The 20,467-nt window shown below is 42.7% G+C and overlaps 1 long non-coding RNA gene across 1 annotated transcript; it reads right to left on the bottom strand.

The window, feature by feature from the left end:
- Positions 1 to 10,976: 10,976 nt before the first annotated feature.
- On the bottom strand, positions 10,977 to 18,466 carry LOC141413979 (uncharacterized). Its single transcript, XR_012439061.1, has 3 exons — positions 18,306 to 18,466; positions 17,929 to 18,005; positions 10,977 to 15,286 (listed from the first exon to the last, which is right to left on the bottom strand). It is a non-coding gene; the product is annotated as an uncharacterized lncRNA (long non-coding RNA).
- Positions 18,467 to 20,467: the final 2,001 nt, after the last annotated feature.

The raw sequence follows: 20,467 nt of genomic DNA, 5'->3' as shown, positions 1-20,467 counted from the left end.
ATTATTAGTAATTATACCCAAAAAGGAACTACAATGTAGTGCAGCATTTAGAGAGATGCAAAAAGGTCAATAGGATTTCTTTTCCCTCATCCCCACTCGGTTCCATAGCTCCTACTCAGTCACGTGGAGTCCCCTCAGGCTCGAGGTAGGAAGCCTACAGCCAGGGTCCTCTCCATGTCCAGAGCCTCAGACACTGTCAAGAGTTACTGCATCTTCCCTGAAACTCAAGTCCAACAAGGATTTGAGTATTTTCTGTATCCCAGGCACACATTAACTATTACCCCTGTGCTATTTAATTTACTCCAGAGAGAGGATTATCTTCTTAACATCAACCCACTTTTTCCTTAGCATGATTTTATGGTGTTTTGCAATACCTTCATACAGACACCACGTAAACACACGGTTCACGTATGCTTTAAGTGTGCCCCCCAAGGGTTCATATGTTGGAAGCAGTACACAAGCAAATGATGGGACCTTTAAGAGGCGGGCCTTGTGGGAAAATGTTTAGGTCACAGGGTGGGGACAGGATTCAAAGAGACCCAAGTCACTTTGGCTTCCTGTCTTATTCTGTGATCTTTTCTTGTTATACACACTCCTGCTATTGTGATGCCACACCACGAGGTCTTCATCAGAGCCAAGGTGATCCCACCTCCAGGCCTGAGCCTCCAGAACCGTAAGCAAAACAAACTGCCTTTCTATATCAATACCCAGCCTCCTGTAGTTAGTTACAGTAACAGAAACAGACCAATTCTCAAATAGGGAAAGGAGGATGCTTTGGGTCACATATCCAGTTGGTGTTGGAGCTGATGTGATACACAGGACTTCCCAAGTGGTGTGGTTTCTATTTTTCTTACTAAATTGTGATTTCCTATTATTAGCACAAGCATTAAAGTTTATTTCTACACTTTTTTTTCTTTTTGGTGAGACTGGAGTTTGAACTCAGGGCTTCTTGCTTACAAAGCAGGAGCTCTACCACTTGAGCCACACCTCCAGTGTGGGGAGCGGACAGGTATATCGAATAGGCTGTGTGTTTGGGTTTGGGACAGCCCCAAACCGCAGAAGGGAGCAAGCACAGTTATGCCCAATAAATTGCCCGCTTGGATTGGCACAGCCTCAGCTACAAAAGTGGGCAAGATGCAGTACAGCTGTTTTTCCTAAGATGTTTATGTTCAGAGAGAAGCTGTCACAGCTTTCTCCTGTTCCTGAGGATTACAATGTCACGCCCCCTCCCCCAAAAATGCCTCTCCTCCTCGTGTTGCGACTGTATATAATAAACTCACTGGAGGTGGAGGAGGCTGGTGTGTCTCCGTCCAAGCGCCCAGCCTGCCTGGCCCCAGCTTTGTGCATGTTTGGTCTTCTGTCTGTTGTCTTTTCCGGCACCTTTTGTTGCCCCCAGTTAGGTTTCTAGGACAAGCTCGTGCGGTGTACCAGACTCCATTCCATTTTGCTTTGATTATTTTGGAGATGGGGTCTTGCAAAACATTTGCCCAGCCTCAATCCTCCCAATCTCAGCCTCCCAAGAAGCAAGGATTGCAGACATGTGCCACTGGCCCTATATCTTACTGTAATGACCAAAGTAGGAAGGCTTTGGGCGCATTTAATCAATCCTATTTCCTGTAGTTCTGTTTATCTCCACCCTGAGGTGAGATACGCATTGTTCTAGAGTGTGGAAAACATGCCTCAGTCCACAGTAAGGCTGGGCAGGGAAGATGAGCGATCCTCACCTTAAGCACATTGTCCACAGGTGCTAGTTGCTCACGTTCCCTCTTTGATAGTCCAGCAGAAAGAAGTCAGTGGTGTCTACAGCTAACTAGGATTGCCCCAATCCCCAGACCTGTGCCAGTCCTGAGACAACCACGCTCCAGGAAGGTTTGTTTTCATCTCTACTTCCCTGAATCTCTCTCCTCAGCACAGTACTGCAAACAGGAGAAACTTCAGGCTGCAGCTATTGTTAGGCGTGTGTGAGAGGACATACAGAATGAAGAATGAACAGAACACAGGCCGGGGATGTGGCTCAGTGGTAGAGGTGCTTGCTTAGCATATAGAAGGTCCTGGATTTAATCCCCAGCAATTAAAGAAAGAAAAGGAAGGAAGGAAGGAAGGAAGGAAAAAGGAGGAGAAATATATTTAAAAGATTTCACCATGCAGGAGAAAAACAATTTTATAATACCACAAATAATTTGAGCTCTTATTTTTTAAGTAACCAATAGAAAAAATTCTAATATTTATCTACAAACTACACCACATATTTTTTAAATAGTGTAATTAAATTCAACAACAGTTTAAGTGTCTTTTTGTGCAAAACATGATGTCAGAAGACAAAAGGAGCTCAAAGATGATAACTAGTTATTGTCTTAAAAATTTAAAGTATAAAACCACTCGTGAGGCATGCCTGCAATCCCAGCACTCAGAGGGAAAAAGCAAGAGTATCACAAGTTTGAGGCTAAGAACCTTCTCACATAACCAATACAAAACCCACCTTGAAGTATAATAAATAATTGCACAGTAATGACCATAACATACAGCAAATTTTTGAACTTATACTGAAAAACAGCATTTTGGAAAACAAGGAGTAAGTAGGAAGATTTCATGGATGAGGCAACCTTTCGAGTGGACCTCAAATAATTAGCAAGACTTTGACAGACAAAGGAGAGGATGTTCCAGGCACCAGGAGCTAAATAACCGCCATGAAAAAATCAATACAGCCCACTGCTGTGTTGACATTTCTGTTCTCAACTGAATGGCCGCTTCAGTTACCCCAAGACTGTTTCTTTTTCTTTGAGTTGTTAATCTAAAGCTGTACTTCTGAGCAGGGCCATTTTTATTTCCAAAGTATCACCTCCCAAACTAGACATCAGTCACTGTCACTGAATTATAGCCTAACCACTTCACCTGGGACTAGCCCTAGGTGAGATAAAGGTCTAGGGAGAATTTAAAGGTGTGTAAATTCCCAGGAATTAAAGAATTAGAAAATCTAATCAATCCTGCTGGAAGGCACAGAGTGACAAAGTGGCAAGATGAGGTGATGTGGACATGGTTATATACAAACATTGAACCTCATTTGAATCAACGATTCAATTGAATCAATGTCATTTAGATTCATTCTTCTTTTGGACAGTCATCAACTAATCTTAATACAATAGGCTCTGTCACATCTGACACAGTAGTTGCTTAATTAAATATTGGGTAAATGACAGAACTTTTTTTCACTTGATGTTTGCACCCTCTGTGTAATAAAAAACTATTAAAATATTAGATGAAAAGTCCTTGCTTTGAGCAGTCGATGCTACATTTGTTTAACGCCTCACACATCCAAAAACCTAGTACTTTGTGTACTTCTTCAGTTTGCTGAATGTTTTTCATACCACATCTTTTTGGATCCTTATAGCAATTCAGGGGGATTCGTGGGACTAATACCATCCCCCATTTTGTAGATGGAAGTAGAGAGATTTATGGGGGTCAGGACACTGGTCCAAGGTCAGAGAACTAAACCTAGACTAACACTTAGACTTGCCCTGAGTCTATTTTCCACAGTCACACAGCTTCAGGAACATGAGTGTCTTCCCATCACTCATCTCGCTTACAATCCTTGCATCAGCTCTGTTATTGTGACTTGAATACTCTAACAAAGATGACTACCACTTATGCGTAGCTATCTGTCTTCCTATCTATTGAGAGAGAAATAGATATACACAGAGAATATAAAACCAGCTGCATTTGGCTTGCAAGTGTAAAAAAAAAATCTCACTTTTTATAAAAAAAATTCTAATGAGAAAGTTTTGATGGAAGCTTCATGTTTTGGTCATGTTTGTTAGTGTATTACCAGCAGGAATCTGCCAGTCAACATCCTCACTATTTTTCAGCAACCACTTCTGGCCATTACTAGAACTGGATCAATGACGTATTTATGCACAAACAGCGTAAGTGCTAATTGTGTTCATGAAATAAAATGTTCTCGAGTTTTCTTTGGCCAATGGACTGAGAACAGGGAGCCTGATTTACATTTCACAGATCTAAATAATAATTGGACAGTGAGATCATTACAGGGAAGGTGGCAGTGTAAAAGCACCACAGTACATCTCTGGAATTTTAGGGTTCCTCTAGAATCTGTCCATGATTTGTTTATGATGTAGAGATGATGGACTCTGTCAGCTCCTAATAAATGGTAAATAAAAAAGTAACCTGTGATATTAAAGTACTACATTAGCTACATTGTGATTAAATTATAGTAACACCACCAGCTATAAACCTTTATAGAATCTTCTCAACCGTGCAGTAATTCTCCTAACTATACTATTATGGAGAGCACAAATATTTCTTTGTAAGTCCAAAGCAATACATCAGGGAAGCGTTTACTGCTGAGGCTAGATTGAGAGTAAATGCATCTTGGGATGCTATGAATAAAAAGCTCTAGCTTCTCATTACTTTATGACAAGACACAGAAATTCACTTTACTTTTCATTTAAGCTTTTCGGCTTCCGTTTATAGATGTATGCCTTCACGCTTTTATTCCCTTCTTGCTTCAGCCGTACGTAATAAATGATTATAAATTTTCACATCTGACCGCCTCTCTGCTAGTCTCATGCTTAATGCACAAAGTTCTGAAGCTGCAGGTGAAATTTCACAAACACTTTTATTTATGGTGTTGTCCTTGGTGACGGAAATTTCAATGTACTAAAATGAAAAGTATGATTAAAGGGATGCGACGTCCTGACAAGGAGAGTAGAGGGTAGCCTTCTATTTCCTGCTGAAAATATATAATACTTTTTTGACATCAATTTCATAGAGAATAGACATGGGTTAGTCATGGAAAAAAAAAAGACGCAGACATGTTTCTAACTTCAGGATTCTTGAATTTTTGCTCCTACAGCTTAGAACTATTTTGTCTGAATTGATGAGTTCTCACTTGGAAAATATTTTATTTCAATTAAAATATAACATCAAGGACTGAACAAAATTGAGGAAACATACAATTTGAACCAAAAGAGTTCTTTTTCTAGACAACATAAGTGAAAAAGGACTGATTTTTTGTTTTAATGATTTCGATAACCAATTTTATTATTTTAAATCCCTATGTGATGAGAAATAGTCAAGAAAAATTAGAACATTCATAAAGAAACCTAATTATTTAGTTTCTTATGAACCTTGTTGAAATTATCATTAAATGAACAAAATGTGTGTTTATTGTTTTCGTGTGTCTGGGTGCTTGAGGCTGGACAAATTCTCCTTTTAATATAATATAGGGAAAAAAAGAAATTAAATGATTGGTAGATCTTCTCCTCGTAAAGTCACTGACAAATAAAATTCTGCTACACAGCACAGGTTCTGTGCCTGGAGCTCAGAATGGTTTGAGGCTGTCTAGTCTCATCCACAAGACTTATTCTAGTCTCTGACTGGTTTATAAAATGTGTTATCGGAAGACTTGAGTTCAAGGATCATTTTAACTCCTTCAGCCTTAGATGTCACCATGGAGCTATTTCCCACCATGTGGAAGATATAACATCTTGATTTCAAATCTTTGGAAACAAGATATTGTGGAAATTTAAAATATCTGTCCTCTGGATTTCACATCTATGCAATCTATGCCATCCCATCTACGAAATGGAGTTTAGGCTGGTTGGCTGCTGGTTTAGCCAGGTGTGTGGTCAATCCCTGGATATTAATCACTGGATTCTTTTTAGGATGCCAGGTGTGTCTACCTCGATGTCACAGGTTCACTCAGAGGGGATCTACTGAATTTTCTCACTGTGCTGAGCACCCTGCCTGCAGGGGGGAGACAAGAAAGACTCCCCAAAAGGGAGCAGGTACAGTGCCTGTCATCTGGGAGCTTCCAGTCTGGCAAAGCAGATGAGGCTTGCACACAAATAACTAAAATTACAAGTCAGCAAATAATCAGAGCCAGATGAGGACAGAGGTAAATTCCACAAAATTGTGCCGCCTGGGAAGTGTGGAGCACAGCTGCCATCGGGGCTGGCAGGAGGTTGGGTGGTCTGCTCGTCCAGTTCACAGCCGGGGCAGGGGTCAGGATAGTCAGTAGATAGGAGGGCCGCTGGGGAAGGACCAAGAACTGAAGCCGCTGCAAGTGGCCTTGATGCTACAGAGAGACCTCAAGCATAGATGGAACAGACAGGCAAGAGAGGAAAACGAAGGGAGAGGGCCAGGCCTGGGGAACCAGAGGTGAAGACACCCTTGGCTCAGGTTACCCGGATGACAAGGCATGGAGAAAGACCCCGTGCCAGTTTTGTATTCATGAAAGAGGGTTTTAGAAGCCTCGGCAGAGAGCCTGCTCTACGCCACATGTCCACAGTCATCACATCTTAAGGGAAGTATTCCACTGATGAATGGGCTAAAAAAAACTAAGTCAGGACAGTATTTCAACAACCTCAACAGCTTTCTTCAATGACTGTTCCCACCAATACTTTCTGACAGATTCCATTTGTTCTCAGCTAGGGCAGACCCCTGAAAAATATATTATGTCTCATGTCAGTTACAAAAATAACACCACAAATTATAACCCAAACAAAATTACCCAGTAATTATCATTTAGATGTCCGCTTGAATTGTTTTCAGAGTTACTGTTAACTTTACTCTGCCTTCATGAGCCAGACAATTTAATACAAGGCAAACTGGCCGGGTTTATTTTAATCTTTCTCTTTTACCATGTGCTACGACAATGTCTGAAGCCCACCTCCCTGAGCCCTCTCTGAGCACCTTAATCTCAAGAGCACTTCTAAACACATTGCATCCTAACAGCCTTCAATTCGCCCAACTTTGCAGCGTAAACATGTGGTGTCAATTATGGGAAAAGAGTGAACAGAGGTTAGGGGAATAAGCACAGAGCTCCCTCTTTCTTTTAACTTGTTAATGTCTCTGACCCTTTGGTGCAAAAACCACTTTAATCAACATTATATACATTTCGTTGTGGTCCTACCATTTAACAGCCTGTAAAAAACGTTTGGCTATCAATTACATTCATCAGGTTGATATACTGCAGGGCTGGGGTCATTCGCTCACAATTAAACCTGAGAGGGCTGGAGGAAACCCACACGCTCCCGCGCTTCCCCTCTCCACCCTCCTCGGTCTTCTCGAAGCTTCCAGGAATAAGAAGCATAATCTAATGCCTCTAAGACCTCTCTTTTTCATCCTAGAAATGGACCAGCCATGATCGTAGGTGTAGTGAGGTTCAAAACCAACCTTTCTCCCCCTTTCAGACACCTACATCACACCTGCTCCCCTGTCCTCATGTATCGGTAATCACAAGTCACACACACAGATTTCAGTCCATCAGATTTGCTAAAAATGGATTCTTTGGGTCACACAGGAATGAGTTGTGATGTTCATGGTACCCCAGGGTGAATACAGTTAACATCAATGCCCTGTATAGCTCAGAATTGCTGGAAGATTTTGAAAGTATTAACCACGAAGAAATGATAAAATTTTAAGGGAATGGGTAGTTACCTTGATTCGATCATTATGCAATGTATACATAAAATGAAACATCACATAGTACCCCGTAAATATGTACAATTATTTTGTGCCAGCCAAAATAATTAAATTAAGGAGCCAGTACAGTGGTGCATGCATGTAGCTCCAGCATTCAGAAGGTCAAGGCAGGAAGGTGATGAGTTCCCAACCAGCCTGGGCTACCCGGCAAGACCCTGTCTCAAAATTTTTAAATTAATTAATTAAAACAAAACAAGCAAAAATTGATTTTTATTTATTTTTGTCAGTACTGGGGTTTGAACTCAGGGTTGCCTACTAACTGCTTGAGCCATGCCTCCAGCTCTTTTGGCTCTGGTTATTTTTAAGATGGGGTCTCACTTTTCCCCCAGGCCAGCCTGGACCTCAATCCTCCTGCTTATGCTTCCTGCCACAGTTAGGATGACAGTGCACACCACATCCAGCTTTTTCTGTTGGGTGGGAAGAGAGGAGGTGTCTCTCGAACCTTTTGCTGGGCTTAGCCTTGAACCCAGTACTTGCCTTGTGCATACAAGAAAAGTACTCTACCACTGAACTTCATCCCACACTAGATATCTTAAATGGTGTTCAGTGTCTACTTGAAGACTATGCAGGCTAACTCTCAAAAGCAAATAATATTTGGCTTATTTTTACCTATTAATTTATTTATTTTGGTGGGACTGGGGTTTGAAGTCAGGGCTTTGTACTTGCAAATCAGGTGCTCTACTGCTTGAGCCACACCACCAGTCCATTTTGCTCTGGGTATTTTGGAGATGGGATCTCCCAGGCCAGGGCTGGCTATGAACTGAGATCCTCCCAAGTAGCTAGGATTACAGGCGTGAGCCAAAGGCCCATTGGCTTATTTTATTGCACCAATTTTTCTCTTCCCTTCCTCTCCTCTAACTTCATACTTTCACTTAAGAGGACCCAGCCAGTGGATTTCAAAACAGATTTTAAAAATCACTCCTTCAACTTTCTTTCATTCACAAATATTTAATGACTTTCCACCATGGCCAATGCATCGTGCCAGGCAGTGGTTTGATTTATTACCAATACTTTTTGACTATGCACAGTATGTTACAGTTAAATTCATCCTCATCTGATGTAATATCAGATACCAAAAGAACCCTCCCCTAGCTTGGACCATCCTAGGAATTAGGGGAAATTAGCACCAAATGCCAGCTGGGTGCCAGCTGGGCACCGATCTCCTGCTTTGCAGGAGGTGGGGTGGGTGGATTTTGATGTTCACAAACCCATCAAGATACAGTTTTTAAATGCCATGCCTTGGTGGATACATGGAAAAGCGAGAATATTTTGAGACGGTTGCTGTATACAAGGAGCATCTGTTTTAATTGCTGTGTGTGACAGCAGCAGAGCTGTGCCGTCTGGCCTCTGTGCACTCGCCTGTGTAATAGTGCTGTGAGCCACAAGAGAAGGAGAGAAAACAGAGTGTATCTTTCTTAATATTAGACTATGCTATGATTTGAGCACTGTCTTTATTCCTGAAGGCAGATTTTCTTCTCGTGCTTATTTCTTGGGTACTTTTCAACATAGTCAACTACCGAATAAAGATGCATATGGAATACTCCGAATTGCAAATATTTCCTTCCGTTTAAAAATCTAGGTGGGTGCTGGTGGTTCACGTCTGTAATGCTAGCTACTCAGGAGGCAGAGATCAGGAGGATCACAGAAGCCAGCCCAGGAAAATAGTTCAAGAAACTCTATGTCAAAAATACCAACACAAAACAGGTCTGGTGGAGTGGTTCAAGTGGTAGAGTACCTGCCTATCAAGCATGAGGTCCTGAGTTCAAACCCCAGTAATGACAACAACAAAAAATCGAAATGTGTATATCCTGTGAAGGTAAATGCTCATATGGGTTAGTTTTCTATTTAAAATGGTTATTTTTCTTCTTTGAAGGATTTTTTTTTAATGTTGTTAAAGATCTAATTGTTTTAAAATATTTTCTTACTGTCACAGAGGAATTTTGCAGCCTCACACAGCTTCCTAGTCATATCCTCATGGTCTGAAAATAGTTTTGAAGTGAATGGGAGACATTAGCTAGCACCTAAATTATCAGGGCTGTTTGCTAGTTTAATACTGATTATTTTTGATGTTCAAAAAAGTTGAAGTTCCATCAGAGTTTAACTTCTAAACAAAATGCAGTGATAGATTGTGATCAATCTATCTATTGGTTAGATTTTATTACAAACACCCCAAGGTTTATGCAAAAAGTATTACAAATTGCCTACAAGTGAACTTGGAATGTTTTAATTGGTTTTAAGAGAGTGAAGAAGAGGAAAGGCTAGAGGAACTTTAAAAATCTGAAAATCCGTGGACTTAGAAAAGGGGCCATGGAAGTGCTTTGGTTCTTTTCTGCACTCGGGAGAGAGAGGGTGGAGAGAGAAGGTGGGCGACTGAATTATGACAACACATTGCTCTGACTCTGACCTGAAGTCACCAAGGTTTTTATAAGACTCCAATAAAGCTTTCTTTGCATTAAGCAGCGAGGCACGTAAACATTTTAATGAACTGTTTTTACATGCTCCATTGGGCAGTCACCAGGCTACTATAATACAAATCACCAGTCGGCCACAGCCAGCTTCCTCAAGACACTGGATGTTTTCAGTTTACCAAATGCAAATTGGATATCACGGCTATGACGCTTAATCAAATATCTGACCATTGGAGCATGTGGAATGCTGAGCTGGAATTTACTGCGCTCTGAGATCGTCCAGCCAAAGGACTCTCTGGCTTCCAAACCAAAAGTGAGATTTACCGTGATACTCCCCAAGACCACGAAGGAATAAGCCCCTCAAAGTCGCCACTCTGTGTTGAAATGGTTTTTTAGGCAATGAATGACAGTGTCACCATGACAAGCAAGTAACAGAGTCACCATCCATCACGGAAGAGCTGGTGTCCCCAAACTGATATTTCCCTTAGTGACCTGAAGGCTCAAATGAATTATTGAGTTCACTACCAATGTAGACCAAGTCTCCTGGGAAAATTAAATATCGTTACTGACAAGCATTTGTGTGCATTCTAGTCAACACTTAGAAGTAGCACTAAATTACCAAATAGGTATTATGTATTCTGAGAGCTTTATAATACTGTGTCTTTCAGATTAAAGATTAGTCCTACACATAATTTAATGCAAATTATAAATGAATAGTTAACAAACCAGCCCACCTTTTATGTCTTAACATGTCTGCTGGCACTGGTGTGATGGAATGAGAAACAAAACGACCACATGACATACTGTCCTCACTCCTGATACCCCAGCAAAAACAAGGTGTTTTTACCTTGATGCAGACTTTAATATAAATTAATTTGTTAACATTTAAAAATGCAGCGTAACGGATGGCATAAAACACTTATACGACAGTTTATGACCCAACCAACCAAGCTCTAATCCAATAATATTTATTAAAACATTTTATTTAAATAGCTAATCATTTCATGGCCAAGATTTGGAAATGTTTGTTTTTCATGTTGAGTCAAGGATTTAAATGCTACTAATGGTACCATAAAGATGTTATATGGTGTTAATATAACCTGAGTATTAAAAATATAATGAATTTGCTATTTACGAACCATTAAGTTTTACCACACACCCAGAATAAATTTTATGTCGTTACAAACCTATTAATACGCCCTCTCTGCCATTTCATCCTCCTCCTTCCATCCACCTTCCCTAAGACATACTCACAAACCAAATTTACAGATAGATAAAGGTGAAAGAATTTTTTTGTTTTGTGCTGGAAATTTTGTGTATTTTTATTGAACACAAGCTATGGGTTTTGCATTTTAACAATTCTGAGTTGACAGTTCAGAATAAGCCAGAGTTTACCCCGTATCTTAATAAGATGTGGTCAGATAAGTAAATTCACTCTAGTCGACATTTTAGCTCCTCTGCTAATTTTCTTGGGGGTGGAGCAGTACTGAGGTTTGAACTCAGGGCCTCATGCCTGCTAGGCAGGCACTCTACCACTTGAGCCACTCCACTAGCTTAGCTCCTTTGCTAAACTAAAACACTGAAAGCTTTCTTTGTCATTGAAAAGTAAGCCCTGAGATTTCTCCACAGATGCATACCATTTACACTCAGTGGGTCTAGGATCATAACACAGAAGAAAATTCTAGCTATTAAAACACTTGTATCTACAAACAAATTTGCCAGTGAAAAATTGACAATAATCTTCAATCCAGCTCTGGACCGCCTGCTTGGTGGAATATTATATAGTCATTAAAAATCTTGTCATGGGCTAGAGATGTAGCTCAGTGGTAAAGTACTTCCCTAACAAGCATGAGGCCTCTGGGTCCTATCCCCAGCACCACAAAAAAGAAACAAAACTTGCCTTTCGGTCATAAGTAAGATTGTAGTAAACACAATGCTTCAGATACAATGCTAAGGGGGAATCAAAGGATAGAAAACTGAATCTGGTGTTGGAGTGGACTTGTGTCCAAGTACAACAAAGTCCTGATAGGAAATGACAATAAAACAGAGTATGAGTAGTTACTATTATATTGTCATTGAGACAACACGTGTAGTATATGAAATTATTTAAAAGGAAGTGTTTTGAAGTTGAGACAGGAGCCAGAATGAAAACTGCTAACCTAGAATACACTTTCTCCACCCTTCACCCCTCCAGTGTTTGGCAACAGCCTAGATTTCATCGTGGGGTTTACCTGTGATGGTTTTGGGGGAACTCCTTCATTCTTATTGCAAATCACTGCATTTGTCCTCAAGTGAAAGTGGCAGAGAGTCACTGTCATAGAATGACAGACCATTTAGAGTGAGGTCACCAGACATCATAAAAAGGACAGATGATCAAGAGTTGTCCAGCAATTGCTCGTTTTACTCTTCCTTGCCTGTCATCACCCTGTTACCTTGTCCCTTCGCCCCCAGACCTTTCCTTTCTTCTGCAGAGCTGAGGGCGGACACTCGTTTTAGGTGATTTTCAACCTGGGCCACCTTTCTTCTCAGTTTCTCTCAATTCACCCTATATTTAATGTACAGTAAGTTTTCCCTCCATATATAAGAGGATGGAGGAAGCCAGGAGCTGAAGGCAAGGAAGGACGCAGGTATTTCTCAGAGTTTTCTCAAACAGAAGTACTGGGGTTTGAACTCAGGGCCTTCACCTTGAGCCATTCACTCCACCAGCCCTATTTTTGTGTTGGGTTTTTTTGAGCTAGGGTTTCGTGAACTATTTGCCCGGGGCTGGCTTTGATCCACAATTATCCTGATCTCTGCCTTCTGAGTAGTTGGGATTACAGGAGTGAGCTACTGGCTCCTAACATGACTTCAGTTTTTAAAAGATCTTTTTTCAAAAGTACTTATAAAACTGGTAATCAAAGGAGGTAGATAAACTCAGGACAAAAGATCTGTTGTGATCGCATTTAAGAAAAGCAGAGCTGGCATTGCTCATGTCGTCAGTAGTCAGAAATTTGGGTAAAATTTCTTTCCTGTTCTCCCCCACCACCCCCCTGCCCTGAAGAGGAGTCCCTAGGTGTGTCAGAACATTCCTGCATCCTAATCTGGCTTCCTGTGCTTCAGTAACCCCACGTGAAGCTGGGTGCTGGTGCCTCATGGTTGTGATCCTAGCTACCAGGGAGACTGAGATTGGGAGGATTGTACTTTGAGGACAGCTGGGCAAATAGTTTGCAAGACCCGCATCTCCAAAATAATCAGAGCAAAATGGACTGGGGTACCTGCTTTGTAAGTGCAAAGCCCTGAGTTCAAACCCCAGTCCCATCAAAACAACAACTGTTGACCCCTTGGGACTATTACATCTTGTAGTTACCCATCCAATATCCATTCTTTACCTTACCATAGCCCTGAGCAAGGGACTGCAGCAAGGTTTGGCAGAAGAGGGCATTCCCTGTGAACGCCTGCCCTAAGGAAAGGGATACTTTTCAAGTTTCAAGTCAGTGCAGGGTTTGGCAGAGGGAGTCCATTCCTGTCAAAGCTTATCAGCTGTGTGAGTCACGACAGGACAGTGTCAACCCCAGGATACGAGGGCCTGGACTGAACCCAGTTTTCCTTGCTGTCTCAGAAGCTACCTAGAAAGCAGAAATGGGAAATGAGTTCCACATTCCCCTAGCTGGCTAGCAGGCTAAGTGCCTTCTGTCTGACCTTGAGTTTAGGCACACCCTTAAGTGTAGCTAGCCTGGGACATTTAATAGGTAGAAGCCGTCACATCTCATCTCTGCAATCACATAGCTCCTTCCAACCTCATCCCCTTGGATGGGGGCTGGCCACTAGCATGCCACAAACGGCAAGTATTTTCCATGTAAGATTTTGTGCCCCGTGATAACCCAGTTCAGAACACTGAACCACTTTTAGTATTTCATCCTAAAAGTCACCCAGTTCCTGTAAACTATATGCAATGATAGTTCCTTTCTTTTTTGTCTCTCAGAGTGGAGAAGGGAGAGGAAAGGGAGTCACCACACATCCCTTTTAGGATTCAGGCACAAAGGGCATGGTGGGTTTTGTGCTTGAAACTTGATAACTTCGGCTCTGTATCAGTGGAGACGTGCAGCGACAGTGTCTTTTCACACACAACACCAGGAATAAGAGGCACAAAACCAATTCCATGCAGAGGTAAGATAAAGAAGAGCGCCCTCCCAAAGGAGTGCAGATGACAAGTGGCCCGGGAGAGCATGGCTGTAATCAGTCAGAAAGGCAGGGAAGTTATTAGCTTAGCTCTGAACCTCCTCCTTAATGTGGGAACGGGGGTGATGGCTAACAGACCCTGGCTGCAGTGACAAGCTGGGACCTGCTTGAGGAAATCCAATTGAAAAGCAGCCATGGGGAACAACAAGCAGAAACAGATGTTCTGGCTACCAGGGCGCGCACACGGTGAACCTGGATGTGCAGTGGGAGCAGAAAGGGAGCGCTGGCTTCTAAATATAGTGATTTCACTTCTTCCCCCATCTAGATATTGTCAAGTTCAATTACTGTCATCCACATTAGTTTTGTCAAATTTGCAGCAATTTCTTTAAAATAAGAAGCTGTCAAAATGGTCAGAGGTATGAGGGAAATTCAGAGTGTTTGATTTATCTACCAAGTTTTACTAAAATACTTCAGTTCAATCATTCACTCTTAAACTCCAGGCTCGGAGTAATTGGAAATTATCTTCAAAAAACAAAAACAAAAAAAACCAGTTGTCCACGTGAAATTCAAACAGTTCATTTACTACCCAGTACAGTTTTACCCCTTGGGTAAAACATCTTGCAGGGAGGTGTGTTTCCAGTGGTCCTTTCTCAGTCACTGCTGGGTGCCAAGTCGGGTAGCTTACACTGGCAGAGATGCAACTGCCTTCCAAACGGACTCACCACCAGCTCCACAAAGTCCTCAATGAGATCGGAATGAGAGGGTTTAATAGGACATGCTTCCTTCCCGGCAACTCAATTCTGGTTTTCTCTAATGGGCTTTATGAGTGGAGAGAGACCATTTCACTGTGTCGATTTTTCCAAGAGAAAAAAAAAATCAGTATCTCAAAGTAGATCTCCTGTGGCACTCCCATGAAGATAAACACAGGCAGAAGATTTAAAAGTGCAAATTAATGCATGGCACACAGAGACCGGCTCGCACTCCACACTCATGCCATCTGTGACCTAAAGCAAAGACGAGCTGCAGAGATTTCCTCTAGTGACTCCTTACTTTTTATTTGTCGGTATTTGTCTGGGACCACAGAATTCCTACTTGCTTTGGAAGTAAGATTCTGTCATTCCACAAAGGAGAAAGAAGCTGGGGCCTTGGTTCTGTCTTGAAATTTACTGGAGGGATTGATGAAGATGATGATCTTGAGGAATGGAAGCTTTTAAAATCTGAGAAGGGCAGCAAAAATAAATTAATCAGGAATCCATCCCCCAATTTATACATGAATCACTTTCAAGGAAGGTAAAATGGTTCAGTAAATTATGGATTTACTAATAAACTTGATTCTAGGGCCTTGGAAACTACTTTGATTGGAATATGGATCCATTTTTCTTTAAAAACAATTTTCACTCCAACTTCAGCTAGAGCAACATAAAACCAAACCCCTCTCTGCAAATTCAGGGGGACTCTCCCCTGGTACCCCAGGAATTGAGGTGATGGCTCACCGTATGCATCTGCTCTCCACAGCCTCAGAGGTGGGGCACGCCTACTTATTTCTACCTCATTCCCATGAATGCCTGAGAGCCAACACCTGAGGTTAATGATACCTGTCTTTTTGCTGTCAGAAACAGTTGGGGAGCTTCAGCAAGAGAGAAATCATCAGGCACCCAGCAAAAAAAGGACAGGGCTTATTTCTATATAAAGCTTAAAGTTTATTATGTTTTTCTTTTATGCTGCAATGAAACGGGTAATTTCCAGCACATTTCTTTCTTGATTTGAAGCATCTACCCCTGTGTAGATGTAGAATGAAGACATGACCAAAAGTGACTGACAAGCTCGTTTTACAGTAACTATATACAAACAAGAATTTTTGTCACGGAAAATATTCTATCAAAGAAAATAAAACCTTTTCCTTGGGAGGCAGAGGAAGGAGGATTGAAAGTTCAAGGCCGGCCTGAGCTACGTAGTGAGATCTAGTCTCAAAAAAAACAAGGGCTGGAGATGAGTCAGTGGTAGAGCGCTTGCCTGGTGTGTACAGGCCCTGGGTTCTTCCCCAACATCGCAAAAAAGCAAACAAGACAGAAAAAAAAAAATCTTTTGTTTACTTTCTAAAAACTACTAACTTTAGAATTGAGGGTCATTAATGTACTGTGAACCTGGAATATTTGATATTATAGGCTTCTAACACAATGCTAGGTACACCTTAAACACGGCATCTGAACCATAGGTAAATGTTCCAGGTACCTCACTAGATTCTCTTAAGTTGATATAAAGCCAAGAACTCAGCCACACAGACACAGTGTGCCTAAGAATAATCTGCCATTTTAGTGGAGAATGTCCCCAAGGTACACCTCCTGGGAGATGGAGGAGATGGTGCTGTCAGTCAGTCAGTCAGTCATCTGTCACCGTGAAAAATAGACTGTGCCCTACAAAGGTTGCCAAAAGTAGCAAATGAAAATGTACCTGTGATTCAGAAAGTCTTCCTTCCACCCCTGCCTGCCCCTGCCCTGCCACACGCACTTCCGTGAGGCACAAACGCTGACCCAGGGCCATGAACTGTTGATGTGGCCCTTTCCCTGTGCTCATGTGCTGACCACACACACTTAGCCATGCACAAGTGACGTCATCTAAATGCTTAACGTATTCATTATTTTTTTTTTTTTTTGGTGATATTGGAGTTTGAACTCAGGACCTCACACTTGAGCCACACCCCAACCCTTTTTTTGTGGTGGGTATTTTTCGAGATAGAGTCTTGCAAATTATTTGCCCAGGGCTGGCTTCAAACGGAGATCCTTCTGATCTCTGCCCGCTTAGTAGCTAGGATTACAGGCATGAGCCACTGGTGCCCAGCTAATGTATTCGTTCTTGTCAGACATTGTGACAAAGCTTATTTGCTGCCTGACATGAGCCATTTCTACCTAAACCTGTATTGCTGGCTTCACAGGTGTTTGTGTTTCAGATAAAAAAATGAATCAAAGGGTGTTAGACAGCCTCGCCGGGTTTTTTTTTTCTTTTTTTTTTGAGACAAGATTCTTGCTGTGTAGTCTACACTGGCCTTGAACTCACAATCCTCCAGCTTCAGCCTCCCAAGTACTGGAATCACAGGCATGCCCCACTATACCCATGCCTCACTGACTCTTGTATACAGACAAGTAGAGCTCCAGAGCAGTGATCTGCACCTGGTGACCCACTTGGTAACAGCTGAACTGGAATCCAAGGCCTTGCATGTGTCATGTCTTGTAGCCCGCCTTGAGGAGTTGGTCTGGGGAGGGGGAGATGCAGATATAAGGTTCTGGCAGATTTTCTCATGGGCACAAACTCCAGCCCAAATGAGTACTTAGTGGCAGCTGATGGGCCTGAGGTGGGCTCTGCCTGGAGCAGTGGGAGACACCCGAGTGAGTTTCTCCTCTGTTGCTCTTCCTCTATGTAAAAGTAACTATTGCATTGTTTTCCGGACGACTCAATGGCAGTATCCATTCATCCAGCCAACCTCTAGCGGTGCCAGAAACTGGGCCTGGCCAGCCAGCCCTGACCACCAGCTCAGCCCTAGAGGTCAACTGACCACCAACCAATCCATCTGCCAGGAAAAGAAGTGGGAAAATGCTCAAGTATTGCAACCTAGGAAAACAGAAATTATTAAGACTTTTCTCTAATGGTAGAACTGAGTGACTGTTCCCTAGTCCGTGTATTTGCAAGGGTCCAGATGGATGTATACGGCTTTTAGATTCAGGTATATCCTTAAAGAAAAAAAATCAACAATTTTTGAGTGATAAGTAACTACAGAACACTCAACAAAACGAACACTTGTAGGGCAAAAGCCTTTTTGAAAATCAAGCAAAGATGGAAGAAAAGAGACTGAAACTGTGCCTACCTCCTCTTACCAGTCTCCATGTGATGCCCCCCTGGTCTTCTGCACCCCACAGTGCTGTGCAGATCCCACACCATTGTCTGCATTAGGGTTACAAATGAAAAGCTTCCTAGTATGTAAATGAGGGAACACATATACAAAACAAAGGCTGTATTATGTCAGGTAGTAGAGAGAGATCTCTACTCCCAACGACTCACTTCATGCTGTGTAGACCTGCCACCACGTATTTTCCATAGTGGAGAAAGGGAAAGAGAGACAGAGACAAAAGGAGACAGAGAGGGAGAGGGAGGAAAGGAAAGAGAGAGAGGAGGAGGGAGGGAAGGAGAGAGAGAGAGAAAGAGAAATTGCAGTCAAATTATGGCACCATTCCATTAACGTACAGGAGATTGGCGCCGCCAGGGTGCGATGACTCCTTTTCTGATGATTTTTTTCACTCTCCATCTTCTTGTAAAAACTGCCGTGGATTTACTGCTGAGCCTGTGGGCTGAGCTGCTGAAGAGAAAATTACTTCTTTTAGAGGATCTGCTTGCACAAGCGTAAAATCTTTGCAGCTCTGAGCAGCAAGAGAACCACAGCACTCAACATGCTGAATTGGCTCTTTCAGGTTACCTGTTCCAGAGAACTGGGCAAGGTTTGCCCAGAGTGTCATGTGCTTTCCCTTTTTGTCTGTCCAGATCTCAAGAGTCTTAGTGAGCAGTTCATAAATGGCCTTTTTGGATTGACCTTTTTAGATGCTGGGAGGGACACAGAGATTGCTGGTACAGGGTCTTTGCTTTAGAGAGGATTAGAATCTCACAACAGAGATACAGCAGAGAAAGGGGAAGAACATTCCAAGAAAACAGCCAGTGCAAAGGCCCTGAGGAAGAAATGAACAAGAAGGCCAATCAGGCTGGAAAGGAAGGCCGGGTACCAGTGGCTCACTTCTGTAATCCTAGCTACTCAGGAGGCAGACATCAGGAAGATCACAGTTGGAAGCCAGCCCAGGCAGATAATTCTCAAGACCCTGTCTTGAAAAAAAAACCCCATCACAACAAATGGACTGGTGGAGTGGCTCAAGGAGTAGGCCCTGAGTTCAAACCCCAGTACCATTAAAAAAAAAAAAAAAAAGGCTGGAAAGGAGAGAGGTGATGAGAACGGAGAGGCGGTGGAGGCCAGGTCTTGTAGGTTCGAGGAACTTGAGCTGTGTTCCGAGTGTGAGGAGAAGCCATTGGAAATCTTTGATCAGGGATGACAGTCTTTGGGTTTTGTTTGTTTTTGTTCTCAAATCTCTCAAGCAGATACTAAGCTGAGAGCAGAAGCAAGGAGACCAGTGAGGAGGCTGCTGCAGACATCCATGCTGGAGAAGAAGACGATAACACAGACTGGAGCCTGGGGTGTAGCCTGAAGGTCACTGAGGCACATGACCAGAAGTCACAGAGCCCAGAGAACTTGTCTCCCAGCCTGCATTCTGCCCCAGGTTTAACAAACACCTAGAAGGTGCCAAGTAAAAATGTACTGATGAATGGACAGCTGAATTCAGGACACTTGCTCCTAGAATCACCCCCAAATTTGAAACCAAGGAATATGTCTTGGGCTCAAATTTCCCAGAGAGGCCATGTTGACTTTGACTTCCCTCTATCTCCCCTGACAGGCCTCTCTTCCATCTAGAGCGCTCCTGGATCCCAGCAGATGTGCACCAAAGCCATGAGAATGGCTTTGAGCTAAGCAGGAGCACCAAGGAGACAAATTCAGACCTCTGTTAAAATCCCTCACTCATGAGCACTTATTTTCCTATTATGATTATTATTTTGGAGACAAGGTCTCACTATGTAGCCCAGGTTGGCTTGGAACTTGCAACCCTCCTGGCTCAGTCTCCCAAGTGCTGGGATTACAGATGTGTGCTATCATGCCCGCCTCCACCAGCACTCTCTAGAAGTGGCAATAATTAGGACTCTCAGTGCTTCTGACAAAGCATCCAAAGATCATCACAATACTTTGTCTTAAGAATGTTTGTTAAACGTAAAAACTTCATGTCTACATAAGTGGTTTAAGGCTACAAATCGAAAAGCTCCCAGTGCAGGCCCCACCCCAGGGCAATACAGACAGAATCTGCAGCCTGAAACCTGGCATATGTAAAAACTCCCAGGTGAGGACTGCAGTGTGGCTCCCAGGTAGAGCACTTGCAGCTGTGGGTCCCCAGAGCCCCAAAATGTGATGCTCCCTAGTTTTCCTAACTGCCCTGGAGTGGGTGAGTAATCCCACCAACAGGCTACAGCTGGTGACAATGCCCCTCCTTCTACAGGGAGATCAGACACTGGCTCTCAAGTACTGGAGAAAAATGCTCCAAAAACTTACCCTACCAACATAGTAAAGGTTACACTTCGGGGTGTGCAGCCCCTAAAAGGCAGCGCAGCCCTCTCTTCCCCTGGCCTCAGGCACCTCTTTCCCCCTCTTTGTCTCTTCCCTGGTCCCTCTCTTGCCCTGACCCTGTGGTCCCTTTCCCCTCTCTTCCATCAGGCCTCCTCTGTACCCCAGGCACGGTGGGCAGGCCATCCACCCTCAG

This window comes from Castor canadensis, chromosome 11 (genome assembly GCF_047511655.1).
Source record: "Castor canadensis chromosome 11, mCasCan1.hap1v2, whole genome shotgun sequence".
NCBI lineage: Eukaryota > Metazoa > Chordata > Mammalia > Rodentia > Castoridae > Castor > Castor canadensis.
This window is presented reverse-complemented; position numbering and strand designations above follow the sequence as displayed.